Source organism: Leptopilina heterotoma, unplaced genomic scaffold (genome assembly GCF_015476425.1).
Source record: "Leptopilina heterotoma isolate Lh14 unplaced genomic scaffold, ASM1547642v1 Lhet_6, whole genome shotgun sequence".
Lineage (NCBI taxonomy): Eukaryota > Metazoa > Arthropoda > Insecta > Hymenoptera > Figitidae > Leptopilina > Leptopilina heterotoma.
Window position 1 is genome coordinate 1450392 of NW_025111137.1, and position 19068 is coordinate 1469459.

At 27.3% G+C, this 19068-nt stretch overlaps 1 long non-coding RNA gene across 1 annotated transcript in view; it reads left to right on the top strand.

Annotated features, from left to right (window-relative positions):
- The window catches only part of LOC122509158, a 309869-nt gene that overhangs the window by 57536 nt on the left and 233265 nt on the right, over positions 1 to 19068 (top strand). Inside the window, exon 3 of the long non-coding RNA XR_006302315.1 lies at positions 3952 to 4002. This is a non-coding gene — a long non-coding RNA (uncharacterized LOC122509158). The remainder of the gene's footprint in view (positions 1 to 3951; positions 4003 to 19068) is intronic.

A 19068-nucleotide genomic window follows, 5' to 3' on the forward strand; every position in this document is an offset into this window, starting at 1 on the left:
GTCAGGATTTTGAGAAATTTGTATTTAAGTCTCAAAACACGTCTTTTTTTTATCGAAAATACGTCGATAGTATATATTTAGCAACCAATACATGTTTGTAACTATTCGTTTTCCGAATTTGAGCATTGAATAAAATTAAGTAGATGTTTTTTACAGAAGTGTGAAACATAATAAAAAAGGTCTGTAATGTGCAAAATTTTTTATATTTTTAGTATTATTTACTAATAACTTAATTTGTTAATGATAAATAGAACCGAACTTGACTTTAATTTTTTTATATGGAGATCAGGGAAGAAGACAAAAATCTGTTCGAAAATCGCAGAGAAAACGTAACACAATTGTGACGAACTTGTCGATCTCAAGTGAAAAAATTTAACCACTGTTTTTTTTTATTTAAAAATTTTATAAATAAAACAGTAATTTAATTTTTGTTTCTGAAGGTCATAGAGAAAACATTTTCCTCTTTTCTTTCTGTTTTGATAAATTACTTTTTCACTTTTATGTGGGACGTTTACCGCATGGCTTTAAAAGAATTAAAAAATTTGCATCTATTTATTGCAATTTAGCGTAATAGGGGTAAAATTTAAATTAACGTAAATATTTAACGCCATTGCAACACAATGTTTCTCAAATAAATTTTTTTCTGACTGTAATTACAAATTGTTGGACTTGAATAATTAAATTATGAGGAAAAATTAAGAGGAGAGTGATGAAAGGTGTAATAAAAGGGGGGAAGAATGAAACGTTATTTGCTGCTGTGTCGTAAATATTTCACGGCACACGTATTTATGCGATTCGTGTTTGCTGGCGCGGTGCTCGTTACCTTCTTTGCGTAAGAAGGCAAGGTGTGTTAATCTTAAGCAACGCCCCTTGCCAATGCGAGTTAATGCTTTCAGATTTATCGTCAGGAAAATATTATATGGACCTTATAGTGCTTTTTCGTTTTCACACGAGGTTTTAACGGATTCCCCGTGCAAATTCGCCGCTATGGCCCGCTCTCAGACCATCTCGATTGTAATGTATCGAGAACTAGAGGTGGAAGAGAAAAAAAGGCAACATCAATGATCCCCCTTCTTTTTTTTGACTTCTTGGAGCCTCCTACTGGTTATAAATTAAAGTCGACGATTCTATAAAGCATAAAGCGACCATTTTTTTTAGGGATACCATGTGTATTACGATTTATTGACTTGCGGTTTACAACACCTTCGACCTCAGAATTCTTCCGCGCGTTATAGGATTTCTATTAGATTTATAATCGATTTATCCCTTCGTGACAAGCTGTTCTTACGTTTATTTAAATATATCTATATATACTCGAGGTTCATACGCAGAAACTGGAAATCATGGAAAAGGAATTTTTATACATGTTCTCTGGAAATCATTGAAATGGCCTGGAATTTTTAAAAGTTCTCTAAAAAGTATAATAAAAGATTTAAATTTTTTGGTCTCTGAAAATTGTGCGGAAAAGACTTGGAATTTTAAAAAGTTTATACATTTTCAAGTTTTCCTTTTTTCTTTTCGATAAAAAAAATGTTTTTTACAACTTTACCCAATTTTCTCAAAATACTGACGTGTTAGGAAATTTTAGGATTCGGGATCGTTTTCAGCGAACAAAAATACTTTAGAAACGACTCCGATATCAAAAATAACGAAAAATAATTTTTTACCCCACTTTTTTCAAAATATTCTCTATTTTTTGGTCTTGCACTTAGGGTCTTAAAGTGCAAGTTTCAAGCTAAAGACAATAGGACAATTTATCAAAGGTAATCAGCCAAGATATCTTGTAAGTTTCTAGCATGTCAGGTTACGGAAAAATATTTTGAAAAAGTGGGGGTAAACGTAAAAAAAATAATTTTTTCGTTATTTTTGATATCGGAGTCGTTTTCAACGTATTTGAGTCAACTAAACAAGATCCCAGGTCTAAAAATTGAATAACACGTCAAGATTTTAAGATAGGTGGGGTAAAGTCTTAAAATACGTTATTTGTTATCGAAAAGAATTCGAAAACTATTATTTAATAACCAACACATGTTTGTAACTATCCATTTTTCTAGTTTCGAGCATTGAATAAAATTAAGTCGATGTTTTATATACGAAAATGTGAAAAATATTAAAGAAAGGGAGTAATTTGGAAAAATTTCAATATTTTTTATTTTATTTGTCTATTAATAATTAATTTAATTTGTTTAATTGTGAACGGAATAGAACTTATTTTTAATTTTCTTTAATAGAGATCAGGGAAAAAGCAAAAATTTATCTGGAAAAATCGTAGAGAAAACGAAAATCTATTTTCTATTAGGTACTCATTTTTCTCTTGATATTGAATAAATTAAGTCCATATTTTGTACGGAAATGTGAAATATAATTTCTCTAAATTTTGACATGCAAAGCAATTTTGTGATCAAAAATCGTATTCAGCGATTAAAAATACATTGGAATCGACACAGATATAAAAAATAACGAAAAAATTATTTTTTGTTTACCCCCACTTTTTTCAAAATTAGAATATTCTTTTTTGATTTCTGGTTTTTATTACCACTTTTGTTTAAAATCTGACATGCTAGGTAATTATGAGGGCTGAAATTGAATTTAGTGGACAAAAATACTTTGAAAAAGACTCCGATATCGAAAATAACGAAAAAATTATTTTTTTTATGTTTACCCCTACTTTTTCCAAAATGCTCTATTTTTTTGGTCTTGTACATAGGGTCTTAAAGTACAAGTTTCAAGCTAAGGATAACAGGCTGATATACCAACCAAAATTCTAGCCTGTAAAATTAGGGGAAAAATGTTTTGAAATTTTCTAATTTTGAAAGAAGTGGGGGTAAGCAAAAAAAAAAATTTTTTTTTTGTTATTTTCGATATCGGAGTCGTTTCCAACGTATTTTTGCTCGCAGAATACGATTTCTACTCTCAAAATTGTCTAGCGCGTCAGGCTTTTGAGAAAAATGGTGGTTAAGACCAGGAAAATATGGTTTGGTGGTCTTTACTCACACTTTTCTCGAAATTCTGACATTCTAGGCAATTTTGAAAAACCAGATCGTGTTCAGCAGACAAAATACAATATCAAAGATGAAAATAAGTTTTTCAGTGTGAAGTTAACTCAACGTAGGCAGAGAGTTAAAGAATTTTTATCGAAGACATTTTTCATAACGAGATATGAACAGGGCGTGAGGGAAGAATAAACACTATTTGTTTACTCTTCTAGGATCATCTCCTGAGGGAAATGAAACAGTGATGCGTTAGGATCTCATAACAGTAGTTGTGGAATCCCTTGTACACGTTCTCTTCCCCCTTAACGAGAAACTCACGTGTCCGCATATAGGGGCGGACCATCGATCACCATCCAATTGTTCTCCGTGACATTGGCTGAATGATGTTTTGGCATGAGCGCTGTGGGCAGATTGCGGAAGTGAATGCACCCGCGAATCGGAGGTGTGACAATCCTTAAAGTTTCGTTTCTTCTTGGGAATAACCCATTCTCTCTGTAATAATGCTATGAGATCTTGAACACCCAGCACACTCTACAGCTGTCTTCTCGAGTCTTGGTTGCTTCTTCATTGAGTTGATGGATCGTTAATCCCCATTTTGACCACGTATAATATTCTCAAGACCAAATATGCCCCTGGGAGGTGAAAACAACAGAAACATTTTCTGGGATCATGGAGATTAAACGTCACTTTGTTTGGAACACCAAGGGCGAGTTAAATTGCTTTGACGAATTGGATAGATTCTTTTTTTATATCTATATATCTTATAAAGACTACTTATGTTAGGAATTCGGGTTTTGATTATCATGTGAAAAAATATCACTTTTTTAGAAATAAAAATTATTTATAAATAGAAAAATATTTGTAGTGCTTAATAAAATCGTTAAATAATGTTAGAAAAAGTAATTATTGTTTTTTGTTAGATTTTTTTCTAAAAGGTATAAGTTCTGTTTTCTTACAGGTTGAATCCTAATGCCTCGGGGGAATTATTTCATAGAAACTCTAAAATAAGGTAAGAAATATTTGTTAAATAAATAAAAGTAGCCTTGTAATATAATAGTTAAATCTTTCAAAAATTATTTTTGATGAATAACTTTTTAATACAATTGAATTTAAAAAATATGTAATTAAAAAGTTTTTTGAAATAATTGAAATTTTATTCAAAATAATTCATTTTCTTTGAATATTTCTATGAAATTTTTACAAATCAAATATCGAAACACTTTAGTAGCCAATTCTGAAAATAATTGAATTATTAAAAATGTCAATGAGAAATCTTCAATTGTAAACTTAAAAATAAAAATTAATGAATATTAACTTGAAAAAGTTATATTGATATATTACGTTTTAACTCTCTGCTGATGCTAACGACCGTTATCGTCAAAAATCGTCATTCCGGACGCCTGGTGGGGACTATGGGAGTTACGTGCTTTGGCGATAGAGTGGGGATAAGTTAGCATCAGCAGAGGGTTAAAATTTATAGAATTTTTTTATTATAATTTTTGAGAAATAGTTTATTTTATTTTAAAAATTTTAATATTTTATTTATTTAATTAAATTTTCTAAAATTTCATATTATTTTTCAATATTTTTTTGTGTTTTTTGAAAATTAAAATCACCAAATTTAATTTTAGCTTAAACAAAATTCACGTTTGGTATAAAATGTAAGCTAGTTTATTCATAATAACATAGCTTGAAATTGTTTAAATAATTAAAAAAAAAATTTATTATTTTGTTAATAAAAAATTTATTATAAAAATATAAAATAATTTAATAGTACATTATGGAACAAAGGCGTATTATGGTCACTCTATGCTACCTGTGCCGGTGCATTCTAAGTTTTTCCATATAACCCAGCCGGTCAATAAAGTGTCCATTATTGCCCTAGGGTAATAATGAGTACTTTATTGCCCTAGGGCAGTAATGGACACTTTAATGACCGCTGGTTTATGAACAGGTAGATAAAATGACCATAATACGCCTCTGTTGCGTAAAATAATTTTCTGTTTTTGGACTTTAATGGGTTGATAACTTTACAAAAATTATGAAGGATTACAGATGTAATTATTAAAAAAAAATTAAAATTTTTGTATTTAAGTAATTGAATTATGGAAGAACTTTCGGAAAATTAATAAAAATAATTGATTTAGAGAAGAAGTTTAGTTGAAAATGCTAAATAATTTTCGAATTTTACAAGGGTTACAGTTGTAATTTTTAGGAGTAATTAAATTTTAAAAGGTGGAGAATTGAAATTTAAAAAATTATAATTTCTGATGAAAAATGAATATCAAGTAGGTATTTAAATATTTAAGTAACAAAATCATTGAAGTTCTGAATAATTGAATTTAGAAAGTAATTAAAAGTCAGGGAAATACAAACTGAAATTTACGCAAGAAGACTGAATAAAATCAACGACGTTTTTTACTGTTCTTATATCTTTAATTTTTTGAGCCTTTTGACTTTTTTGAGACTAAGAATGAATCCGAGGCTAAATATTTTCGTTTTTTTCAAATAATATACAAGTTTCAGTAGCAAAAATGTTTCCCTTGAAAGATGCAGATTAACGAAAAGAATTATTCTTACGGCGATGAATTTAAAAAGATTTAACGCCATGAAATAAATATTTGAAATGGAGAATATTTTTGTGGAAATTTTCATTTCTTTATGTTTGACAGGCGCGGAGATATTATCCGCGCGCATAATCTCTCGGGATGACAATATTTTTAATTCCGGTCAAGATGTAACAGGATCAGCGTGTCTCTGGGTAATGTTATACCAGTCCTGCCATGCCACTAATCTACTTTGGCCCCTCGACCAAGAAACGAACAGGGTTAACATTTAATCTCCTTAAGTTTTAGGCCCAAGAGTTGAACCATTTTGTTTTCTGCTTTGGATAAAGGCTAAACACCAAATCCTCTTAGAGACATCAGGTATCAAACGTACACCTCATACACATATATATATTTCCCAAATTTATACGTTTTCGGCATCGTCAACTCAATTAATTCACGATTGAGATCAACTGTATACGATCAGCATCTCAGTGTCACATCAAAATTAAATTTTTATCCTTCTTTTTATAAATTTAGTATAGTTGTTGTTAATTTTTCTCAAATATATCCTTCTTTTAAGAAGAAAATAATTATATTCTTCTTAGAGTCGTCCACGTAGAAATGAAACTATGGGCATAAACTATGTCGAATCATGGGAAGAAAAAACAAAAAAAATTTTATTTTTTTTCAAATCCATTTTTTTAAAATTTAATTTTACGAAAATTCAATTATTCAGAAATTCTTCAATTAAATGCATATTAGAAAAATATAAACTTCAAATAATTTCAGAAAAAAATTGAATTAAACTACAAATAAATTAATTCTACAGAATTGTTGATTATAAGTGTGAAAAATTAAGATTTTCAAAGAATTTAATTTGAAACCTTTTCAAAATTCAATTATTTCTTAAAATTCATGCTATGATGCTTTTAATATTCAAATATTATTTGAATATTTCAATAATTTGAAATATAAATATTCAAATCTAAAATTTTAACTGAAATTCATTTTTAAATCAATTTTTAAGAGGAAATTCTACGAGAATTCAATTATTTAAATGCAAAAATAAATAATTTATTGAATAATTAAATATTTCTTAAAATTGAATTCTCATAAAGAATTTTATCAAAACATTGTTAAATAATTGATTTCTTTATACGATTTTTAATAAAATTGTTAGGAACAGTGACATTTTTCGAGGAATTCGATTAAAATTGTATTAAAAAAGATTGAAATTCTGCGATGAGTTTTATTTATGAAAATAATTGAATTCCTATAAAAAGAATTTTTATTATTCATGAAAAGAATTCAATCCTAGTAAAAATTTTTATTATTTATTGAAAATAATTAAATTATTGAGAAGAAATTTATGAAAATTTTGTAAATAGCAGAATTCAAATAAAAATTGAGGAAAATTTTTGAAAATAACTGAAATTTTGCCAAAAATTTTATAAAAAATTTTTAAAAAATTGAATTTTGCCAAGAATTTTATTAAAAATTTTAGAAATTATTGAATTTTAGAAATGAATTTGATTACTTTTGAAAATAATTGAATTTATGCAACCATTTATAATTTTTCCAAAATTCAAATTTTTTTTAGTGTTTTTGAGTAAAATTGGTCTATAAATCCACTATTTTTAATAATTAATTAAATATATATTAAAAAACTTAACAAATTTCAGAAGAATTAGAATTATGAAAATTTTTAAAAACCTAAGTAATCTCTAATGAAATTCATTGAAAATTTAAATTTTGTAAAATTTCAATGTACGTCTATTTATGAAAATTGTAAACGCAACTCTTTGAAAATTCAATTTATTTTAAACTATATTTAATTAAAATTATTATACCAGAACTTAGACTTTTGTGTATGATTTTATTCTTTTCAATATTTCTCATTATGTATGCATTTAGCCCTTTTTTTACTTTTATTTTCAAAATGTAATTTAATATGAAAATGAAAAATGTTTTTCAGTATGTTTATGTACCATACAAAAAGAAACCACACGCGCGCGTTGTTTTAGTCTAGTAATAAATAATTAGAGATTGTAAGGATTAATATTGCGAATCTCGTTTTTATTGCTATTATTGATAATATTTTTATCTCTATTTACCGAGTGTTGAAAATTTTGAATATTTGATTTTTCTCCAAATGATAAAAAAGTTGTGTCGTTTTGACATTTTTAGAAAGTCAGTAAATTCGTGTGTGACGTGAAATTAAAAAAAATATTCATATTTATAATGATTTGATTTCATTATACATAGCATCAAGAGGATATAATAGATGTTTATTTAATTCCTCGTAAAGTTCCTTATTGGAAACCTGTTGACGACTAATCTGCGTCAAGGAAACATATTATAATACTAAAAAAAAGCACTAAAAAAAAGTGATGAAGACAATCGAATCTGACCACCCACGTGCGTGACAAATGTTGATATTAATGACGAGATAGAGACCCAATTGAAGAAGGCACACACAACTGCTTTACTGATGATTCAGATATATGTTGTCTCTTTTAATTAAAACATCATTTTACTTTTATGCCTCTCATGAATTTTTTCGAGAAACTTATTGCCAATGCTTCTTTATTCTTATAATGTGATGACTTTTCAGGAACAACTTTTACATTTATATATTCATTTTTTAATTTACTTTATCACCTGGTTGTCTATTTCACAAGTTTTTTGTACCTGCCTAAAATATTTTTGGATAATCTAAATTCATATTTACTAAAATATAAATATATAACATTTTGAAAGATGTGAAGAAATATGTATATAAAGATGGAATCTAATTAATTAGAGACAACAATTTGTGTTTAAGACACGGTTTGTGAATTTGTGACGAAAGGAGGGGAGGAGTGGGGAGATTAGATTTAGAAAACGGATACGAATGTTCCGTATATATGTCGCTTTTGTATTTATTGTTAAATGTAAAACAAGAAATATGAGGTCATTTTTGCGGTTGCACGATGAACAGGTAGCGAATTATTAACATGGCTGAATTTCCTGAATGATTCTTTTGAATTTCTGACAAAATGAAGCCGCGGTGTGTAATTAGTGAGAGCTGAGTGAGATAATTCTAGGTTGTCTGTTAACACGTCACTCAATAAAACTGAAGTAACACCCTCTTTTCTTGACGTTTAAACTATGCTATTGAGGCAAACAGTAATTAAACTTTCGCTACAATTTTTTTTCACCACAAACTAATTGTGAGGGAATAATTAAATTAATCTCTTTTACATATGAACAATAACGAAATTAAAGTCAACCCTCATGGATAAAAAATATAATTTTGTAATTGAATCACCTATAAACTCGATTTAAGAAAATTTTGAGATAATAAATTTTATAAGAAAAAATTTTTTTAACAACATTTTTTTATTCTTCTTTAAAGAAGATTGTGTATTAGGTCATAGGTATTTATTTTATTTTTAGACTTTTTTTTAAAATTTCGGCCTCGGATCGATTATAAGACGCAAAAAAGTTGCTTTAGTCGATTAAAGTATACAAAAAAAGTCGAAAAAGTAGTTTATTTTATTTAGTGTTGTCAGCAAAAATTTGCGCTTTCACTGATTTCTAAAATGTTCTGTTACATTTATTTACGAATTTCTTTAATTGCAAAATTATTTAAAAACATCATCAATAACTTCTTTTTTAAAGAAATATTTAATTATTATTATTCTTTTTCCATAGGAATTAAGATTTTCAAAAATTTCAAATTCAAACCTTTTGAAATCAAACAACTTTAAAAATATTATTTATTGTTACAAAACATGAAGATATCGATTACTCCAAGTCGATTGGAGTGATTGATTTCTTCATTTTTTATAATTACTTCCTCATAGAGGAAGTATTGTAATACCAAAATTTTTTGAGTTCGATTTTTTGACATATCTTTATGTTATTTGACCTCAGGAGTTGAGGAGTTGAATGACATTTTTAAAAAATGTCATTCCGTATGTGTGTGTGTGTATGTAAACATCACATTTTCATAAATATCTCGAAATCATAAAGAGCTTTTGGGTTGAATTTTGTTTTTAAATTGTAGATCTTACACCTGCGGACATAAAGCGAGAGTACTTTGTGATAGATTAATAAAGTTTAACTAAATTTTTTTTGGATTTTTAATTTTCCAAAAAAACGTTTTTTGCCCATAACTTTAAAAAAATATTAGAACACCTATAAATGTTTTTCCATAATTTTGTAGAGTTTTTTTAGACGCATCTTTTGAGCCCTAATTGAATATTTTTCGTCCATATTAACCGGAGATATTAAACTTTTAAAAATAAAAAATTTTGGAAAATAAGACTTTTTTGAAAATTTTGTTGAAAAATGTAGAAGTAATCTTAAAATTATCGTTACCGACTTGTAGAGCTTCAAAAAACGCTTCGATTGACCTATTTTTGAACCTAATTCGATAATAAATTTTGAAATTATTGATATTTTAAAAACCAAAAATTGTGGCAAATGACATTTTCTCAACTTTTTTGTTTGAAAATTTTTGTTTAACTATTAAACTATTATAACTATCTTTTAGGGTATTTAAAAATACATTGATTGACCCAAAATTCAATCACTTTTACCATATTTATAAAAAGTTATTCATATATATTTCTATTATTTTTATCTCTATGAGGAAGCAAAGTGTTTATGAAATGAACACCAATTTTATAAAAAAAATTTACAACTTGGCAGCGGTTTTTTAATTAAAGATGATCGAGAGATAAAATAATTATTTTATATTATAAGAAATTAAGAATATTGATACTGTAACTTCTTATAAATTATTTTCATATTCAATTATTATCTAAAATTTTAAATAAAATTCATTTTTAAATCAATTTTTATTAGAAAATTCTACAAAAATTCAATAATTTAAATGCAAAAATAAATTATTTATTGAATAATAGAATGTTTCTCAAAAATTTAATTCTTATTAAGAATTTTATTACCAAATTTTTAAATACTTGAATTCTTTTGACGAATTTTAATAAAATTTTTAAGAATAGTTACATTTTTCAAATAATTCGATTAAAATTGCATTGAAATTTTCCGATAAGTTTTATTATTTATGAAAATAATTGAATTATTGAGAAGAAACTTATAAAAAATTTGTAAATAATTGAACTCCTTTGAAATTTTTATTATTTATGAAAATAATTAAATGTCTGTGTACAATTTTATTAAACAATTTTTTAAATAATTGATTTCTTTTGGGTAGTTTTATTAAAATAGTAGAGATAATAAAAATGTTTATTTATGGAAATGAGGAGAATTTTTGAAAGTAATTGAAATTTTGACAAGAATGTTATTAAAATTTTTGAAAATAATTGAATTTTGAAGAAGAACTTTATTATTCATAAAGATAATTGGGATTTTGACAAGATTTTTTTTTCAATTTTGAACATAATAAGAATAATTTCATAGTTTGTGAGGCAAACAAAAAAATAAAAATTCAGAATTTTCTTATGAATTCTAAAAATTAATTTTTCTTAGTACTTTTAATAAAAATCCCTGACTTTTCCCTGAATTCCCCGTGTCAGAATATATAATTATAGTTATAATAATATTAAAACTATATTCCAATTTATATTTTATTTTTATGAAAATAAATATGAATTAAATTTTTTTACATTTATTGCTTTTAAAATTGCTAATTTTAGTTTAAAAAGTGATTAAAAAATTATCCGCGCTCGAATTGTTGCTAGTTCTTATTAATATTCATTTGAAGATTTTTCATTTATATTTTAGAGAATTCAATTATTTTCAAAAATTTACAATTAAAATTATTCAAAATTTGTTTTTTAAAAATTTTAATTAAAATACTAAAAAAATCAATTATTTTTAATAAAATTTTCAAAATTCCAATTATTAAAACTATTTGATTATATTTATTATTTAAAAAATTAAATTATATCTTAAAAATATGGTGAAATTTTTGAGCCTTTTTTTGAAAGCAATCAGAAAAAGTCGATTCGTGACCTGCAATTTGTAATTTGGGGGGACATAATATATATCTAGAAATGATGACTTGACATTTGGTTGACAGTCAACATTGATTAGGGTAGAAAATAACATAAGCAAGGGATAAATTATTTTTAATAAAATACTTTGCATATAAAATTAAATCAGCAAATAAAAAAAGAAGGGGGGGACATTGAGAAAAATTCTCTCCAGGGTACCTGACGCGCTCACGATTCCAATATAACCCCCTGGAGGAGTTTAGGGAGAAATTGGCTGCAGACAACGAAACGTTCTTGTAGAAACAAACGTTAAATGCGATCAGGCATCCGGAAGTAATCGACGATCCGCCGGGAACGAATCGAACCTGCCTCATAAACCAAAGGGCAACAATGCTTCCGACAATGTGAGCAACGCGCCGAATAATGCGGCGCGATTTCATAATGGCGCTCGTAAAGTGTCAGAGGTAAAAAGTGCTCCTTCTCTTTTTACTTTTTTTTATTTAGATCCTATGTCTATTTCTTTATTAGCATTTTCTGTCTTTTTCTATCGTTATTTTTTTTTATTAGAGAATTCTCTTGGCTCTATTTTTTACTCCGTCTCTTTGTCTCTTGATATTTTTATTTCACTGCCTCATAGCTCTCTTGACTTTTTACCTCTCACTCGGACGCACATTAAAAACTATATTTCCCCTCTTCATATATATATTTTTTTATTATTAGTCCTCGCGCTCCGGCTTATTCTCCTAATAAATTTTCATTTCCGTTGCGAGAAAGCGCGAGACCCGTGCAAGCGAAAAGGAAGCTTTACGAGGCGGCGGCACAACAAACATCTTTACGATTTGTTTTCAACTCACCTCTCGACGCCTTGATCAATGCCCTGTTGTCGGTAATAAAATGCCGAGGCCCGTCGATGGATCTCGCCGCACCTGTCGCTTTTATTTTCATAATAGTAGGTTGGCCACTTTTTTGTTTTGCTTAATATGGATAATTCCTCACTCGTAAAATTTCTTCAAATTTCTTCAATTTTTATAATTAGTATAAATAAGAAGTTATCAATCCTCCAAGTCAATCAATAAAAAAGAAAAAAAGAAAAAATCTTTTCTTTAACGTTTCGATAGCACAGCTATCCTCTTCAGAAACGTAAGAAAAATTATTAAAATTATTTACAAAGACATGAGCGTTTTCATTCATCGAACTCAACTGACAAACAATTTTTCGATGAATGAAAACGCTCGTACCATGTCTTTGTAAATAATTTTAATAATTTTTCTTACGTTTCTGAAGAGGATAGCTGTGCTATCGAAACGTTAAAAAAAAGATTTTTTCTTTTTTTTCTTTTTTATTGATTGACTTGGAGGATTGATAACTTCTTATTTATACTAATATAATTTTACCAAGTGATAAATTCAACAATTCTAAATTTTTATAATTTTTCAAATTTAGGCTTTTCTCCCGAATTATCAAGGTTTTTGAAAAGAATTTTGTGTCGTACAGAGATAAAAATTGAGAAATAAGTCAATTTTCTAGTGCCGTACACTGCAAAAAGAAAGATAATTTCTTTCTTTTAATCTTAATTTAAGATGGCCCTCGAATAATTTTAACTTCGACTTCTTTCTACCTCTGACTTTCTTTTTGGAAATGTATTAGGGGACTGTTTTAGGACCAGTTTGCAAGAAAAATTAAAATCGAAGACTGAGCACTTATTTTTTAATTGCGATTTTTAGATATTTTTATTTTTTTCTAAATTTTGTATTTACTCTCCACTTATTGAATATATAATTATAATTGTTTTCTTTGAAGTACATATTAAAGAATATTAAAGAAAATTATGTAAATTTGATTCAAAACATATTTTTTATTGAATTATTGAAAATCTAATATCAGATTCGTAATCAGTTACCCCGAAAACCCCCGAATAAGGATTTTCAAGAGATTTTTAAAAATGTCGTCTGCCATATTGGATCCGCCATTTTGAATTTTTGAAAACTAACATCAGATTCGTGTTCAGAGACCCGGAAAACCCCCTCAATAAATTTAAAATTTGTTGTTGCCTAAAATTGAGTTTTTAGGCAACATTTTGAAAAATCAAAAGTTTATATTCAAAAGGTCGACATATAGTTTAAAAGTGTAACAATCGAGTGCACAATTTATGAAAATATTAGCTGTTGAAAAATTTTTTTTAACATTAAAATTTTTAATAAAGAATTTTTAATAAAAAAATATTTCAAAAATCCTGCTATTTTTTAAATTATAAGAAAAAATATTGTTAAACAATTTCTCAATAATTTTTTGACATCATATTTGGGTAGGGGACACTCTAATACATAAGAAAAATTTCTCCGAAGAAAAAATAGTATGTTTATTAAAAAATATTTAAGTTTGAAGTCAGACTAAAAATTCACTGCATTCAGGCGTTAATTCATAATTTTCTTTATTTTTTGTTACATATATATATTACTTCTAACAAAAGAAATATAATAACATAATGAATAAGTGGAGAGTAAATACGATTTTTCTTTAAAAAAATTATAAAAAAATAGAAAAATCGTGATTAAAAAAATGCTCAGTCTTCGATTTTAATTTTTTTTGCAAAATGGTCCTAAAACAGTCCTCTAACATTCCCAAAAATAAAATCAGTGGTAGAAGAAAGTCGAAGTTGCAATTATTTGAGGACCACCGTACTGTTACAGTTTTAAATATTTTCCAACATCAATTTTTTCCAAGCATATATTTTACAATTTTAAACAACTTTTCGCATGGATTTGCAATAATATGCAGTAGTTGATATCTGGAGATGGTGATATCTTGGCTTACTATAGATTACAAATAAATCACGTATAGTCACGTTCGGGTACTTAATTAATAAGCAACCAAGCTGATTCAACATGTCCTGAGTACTCATTACTATCCCATTGATGAAAAGATGGAATAATTGTTTTGATTTGAAAAGGCCTTTATTGTGAGAAGAAATAATCAATTCTTCTGTTCGGTCATCCTCTACCTAAGTTAATCACAACCTGACTCATGCACTATACTTTCTTCTCTTCTGTTATTACTCGATTCTACTTATATTGAGCTTTTTTATTTCGAAACAAAAAAAATGCAAACTCTGATGCAGCGGTATTTATGATTCAATATACACAATAGAGATGTCATTATCAAATCGTACAACTTTTAGTGGATTTAATATTACCTTCGGCTTTCTTTTTTGTGTATTATGTGCATACAGCATATTGTTATCACTTTTTTTAATAAAATGAACATGTTACAAAAAAAATTCTATACATTTTAAATTTAAATTCTTTCATTTTATTTTGTTCTTAAACAAATAAATAAAGATTTAACATCTGTAGATGTTAATCCTTATACACACACAGAACCGAAAAATTTCTTGAAATTTGAAATTAATTTGACTCTAACCTTCGTAATCTTTAGTTACGAAACTCATGAAATTTGAACAGGGGTGCCACAGGTCAGGGAAATCAGGGAAAAGTCAGGGATTTTTATTAAAAGTACTGGAAAAAATTAAATGTATAGAATTTATAAGAAAATTCTAAATTTTTTGAGAATTTTTTATTTTTTTTTTATTTCTGACAATAATTTATTTTAAATAACTTATGTATAATTCTATTGGAGAAATAACATAATGTTTTTACTAATAAATCATTTAATAAAGCATTTGTTTAAATTTTAATTTCTATTATGTTGAAATTAGTTTCAAATTTTAAAGACTTTAACGCAATTCTTTGAAAAAATTCAACTAATATCTTAAAAAAATAATATAACACAATTCTCTCCAAAAATTCAATTGTTTTCAAAAATTTGAAAAAAAATTTCGTCAACATTTTAATTATCTTTATAAATGAATAGCAAAATTCTTCGACAAAATTCAATTATTTTCTGGAAAATAATAGTATTCATCACAAGAATTCAATTAATTTCAAAAGTAATAAAATTCAATTATTTTCAAATATTTTAATAAAATCCGGATGTCAAAATTGCAATTATTTTCAAAAATTTTTCTTAATTCAATGATTTTCAATATTCTACTGTTTTAATAACATTTCTCAAAAGAAATCAACTATTAAACAAAAATGTTGATAAAATTCTATTGAAACACTAAATTGATTTTCGAAAAAATCAAATGTTTTAAAATTGGGCATTAAATTCTTCTCAGTAATTCAATTATTTTCATAAAATTTAAAATGTCTTAAAGGATTTAATTATTTTCATAAATAATAGTATTCATCACAAGAATTCAATTATTTTCAAAAATTTTAATAATATTCATTGCAAAATTTCAGTTACTTTCGAAAATTTTTGAATTCAATAATTCGTACCTATATCTATTATTTTAAATTTTACAAAAGAATTTAATTATTCAAAAATTTTTTCACAAAATTATACACAAATATTTAATTATTTTCTAAAATAACGAAAAGGACCCCGCACAGAATACATTGAAAAAAAGTTTCGGTCAAATTTGTTTAAACTCTGTAGAGAAGGCTTGGTAATGGCTCAAGGCTTGATTATGACTCAAAGCTTGATTATGGATCAAGACTTGATTTTGGCTCAAGACTTGATCGTGACTCAAAGCTTGATTATGGATCGAGGATTGGTAATGGCTCAAGGCTTAATTATAGCTCAAGGCTTGATTATGACACAAATCTTGATCATGGATCAAGGCTTGGTAATGGTTCAAGGCTTGATTATGGCTCAAGGCTTGATAATGACTCAAAGCTGATTATGGATCAAGGATTGGTTATGGCTCAAGTCTTGATTTTAGTTTAATGCTTGGTTATAGATCATGGTTTAATTATGACTCAAATCTTGATTATGGATCGAGGCTTGATTATAGCTAAAGGATTGATTATGACTCAAGGCCTTGAGCCATAATCAAGCCTTAACTACTTGAGCGGCAGGGCGTCAGAATTATGGCGTCGGGCGTAGAAGTGACACACGGAGAAAAATAAATAGTAATAATTATACTATTTTCGACGAAAAATTACTACTTTTAAGTAGTAATTTTGAAACTGCTCGAAAAATAGTAACTTTTGCTTCGTATTCAAACGATTTTTACTTTTTTGAAAAAGTATAATTTACTTCAAGGAATCTAAATTTTATTAAAAGCCGAGTAATATTTAAAATGTCCCGAGCAATTAATACTCTGAGCGAAGCAACTTTTATTACGAATCAGAGCAATTATTACTATTTCGGTAAAGATTTTTACTCGTAAAAGTAGTAATCCGTACCCACACAATGACGCGCCTCACACCGACGGGCGAAACGAATGCCGGCGCGCCTGCGCGTCTGTCCACGCCGTGACGAAAAAAAATGCTGGTGTAGAGAGCTGTATTGTCTCGTTTTATTTTAATAAATTAAAATAAAATAATCAGTGCGTTCAAAAAATATTTTTTCAAGTAATTAACACTGTGCATGTGTATTATTATTCATTATTCATAAGTTTTACTTTTTTTTCACATTCATACTTACAATTAACAACTTAACATATCGGAAAATCTTAACATCTATACAGTTTCGAACCCTACCTAACTTATATCTAACGCAACCTAAAATCGCACGCATTTATACTAAGCCTCTCGGCTACGCAATCGCTATGGAGAAAATTTCGTGTTACCCGCATATATCTCTTTTCGATAAAGTGAATCATAAATTATATTTATTTAGATAAGTTACTGAATTAAAATATAAACATTTATGATAATAATAATAATAAACAGTATTATTAATTTAAAATTACTTATTTAAATTATTAGATTATAATGTTAATGATTTTATTTCTTTATATATTTTTTATTAATTAATTAGTAATTCATTAAAAATTAATTAACTAATTATTAAGTGATTATACATGAATTGCATACTTTGGAAATTAATAAATAATTAAAATGCATATAGGAATTAAAAATTAAATAAGTTAACTAAACATTTTTCTTTGTTTATAAGTTTATTGAAAATATTGTTGTTGTATAACAAAAAGTACACTTAATGAGTATTATATTGCACATTTGCGACATAATCAATATAAGATATATACAAACTATAAAATACAAAATAGAAAATGTTAAATTAAAACCATTTTTTGGCAATGTACTCTTGACTATTTCCAAGGCGTGTCATGTACGTGATTTTTGCTTGAGATACATTTTCCCATTTAAATAAACTGAATTTGGAGTCACATCTAGTAACTTTGTACGCCTGAAAGTGGTCATGAAAATAACATTCAATGGTGCTAACAATCACATTTAAATCATCGACTTTATTTGTGATTAAGTGATGAATATAGTAAAACTCTGGTTCATCTTCGTTAAAATGAACTAAAATCATTCCTGGCTTTACTACTTCTCCACTAAAAGAGATCCAAGAAGTAACTAACAAATTTTCAATTCGCAAGTCATTTGGCAAAATTTCGACAAACGAGTCGTAATTTTTCAGGTTCGAAGAATGAACACTTTTTACGGGACCATTAGTAAACTCGTGGTTGGATCACTTTGACGTCAGGTTACGGTCGCTGCGCATGACAGTAGTGACGTGATCACACACATAGGTGTGTAACAGTAGTGGTACGGATTACTACTTTTACGAGTAAAAAGTTTGTTCTGCAATAGTAAAAGTTGCTTCTTGCAGAAGCAATCTTTATTTTCCGCAGTATTAATTATTAGAATTTCTACAAGTAATATTTACAACATATCGAATGTAAAAAGTAATACAAAATTTTATAAAATTTACAATGACGATGTAAAAATTAAAATTCTTAAAGCAATTTTTAAACGTGACTACTGTAATAATTACTATTAGTAATTTTTACTACCAGAAATAGTAATTTTTACTTCATGCGAAGTACATTTTACTATGAATAGTAATTTTTAATATAAAAGTAGAATTATTACTATTCCATAGGAACTTTTACTAGAAACTCAGCACCATTTTTCTCCGTGCAGAAGTGGCAGAAAGGCGTCAAGACTTGACTCCGATTTTCTAATTCTGTTAGGAGATTTATAATATCAAAATAAAGTATTCTTTTTTTTAAGATTAAAGAAGTCATAAGTCTGTTCTTTTATCTTAAAAAAAAGAATACTTTATTTTGATATTATAAATCCCCTTACAGAATTAGAAAATCGGAGTCAAGTTCTTCTACGTCTAACGTCAATTCTGACGCCCTGCCGCTCAAGTGTATAATCCATAACAAAACCTTGAACCATTACCAAGCCTTGATCCATGATCAAGATTTGTGTCATAATCAAGCCTTGAGCTATAATTAAGTCTTGATCCATAATCAAGCTTTGAGTCATAATCAAGCTTTGAGTCATAATCGAGCCTTGAGCCATAATCAAGCCTTGAACCATAATCAAGCCTTGAGCCATAATCGAGCCTTGAGCCATTCCAAGCCTTGAGCAAGCTTTGAGCAAGCTTTGCTATTTTTGACCTTTTTTTATGGCTCAACAGGATGTAGCTAAAATACTATTGATTTTTGGGAGTTTTGCCATTAGCATTTTTTGTTCAGGAGATTATCAGCTACGAAACTACAGAGTTCAAACA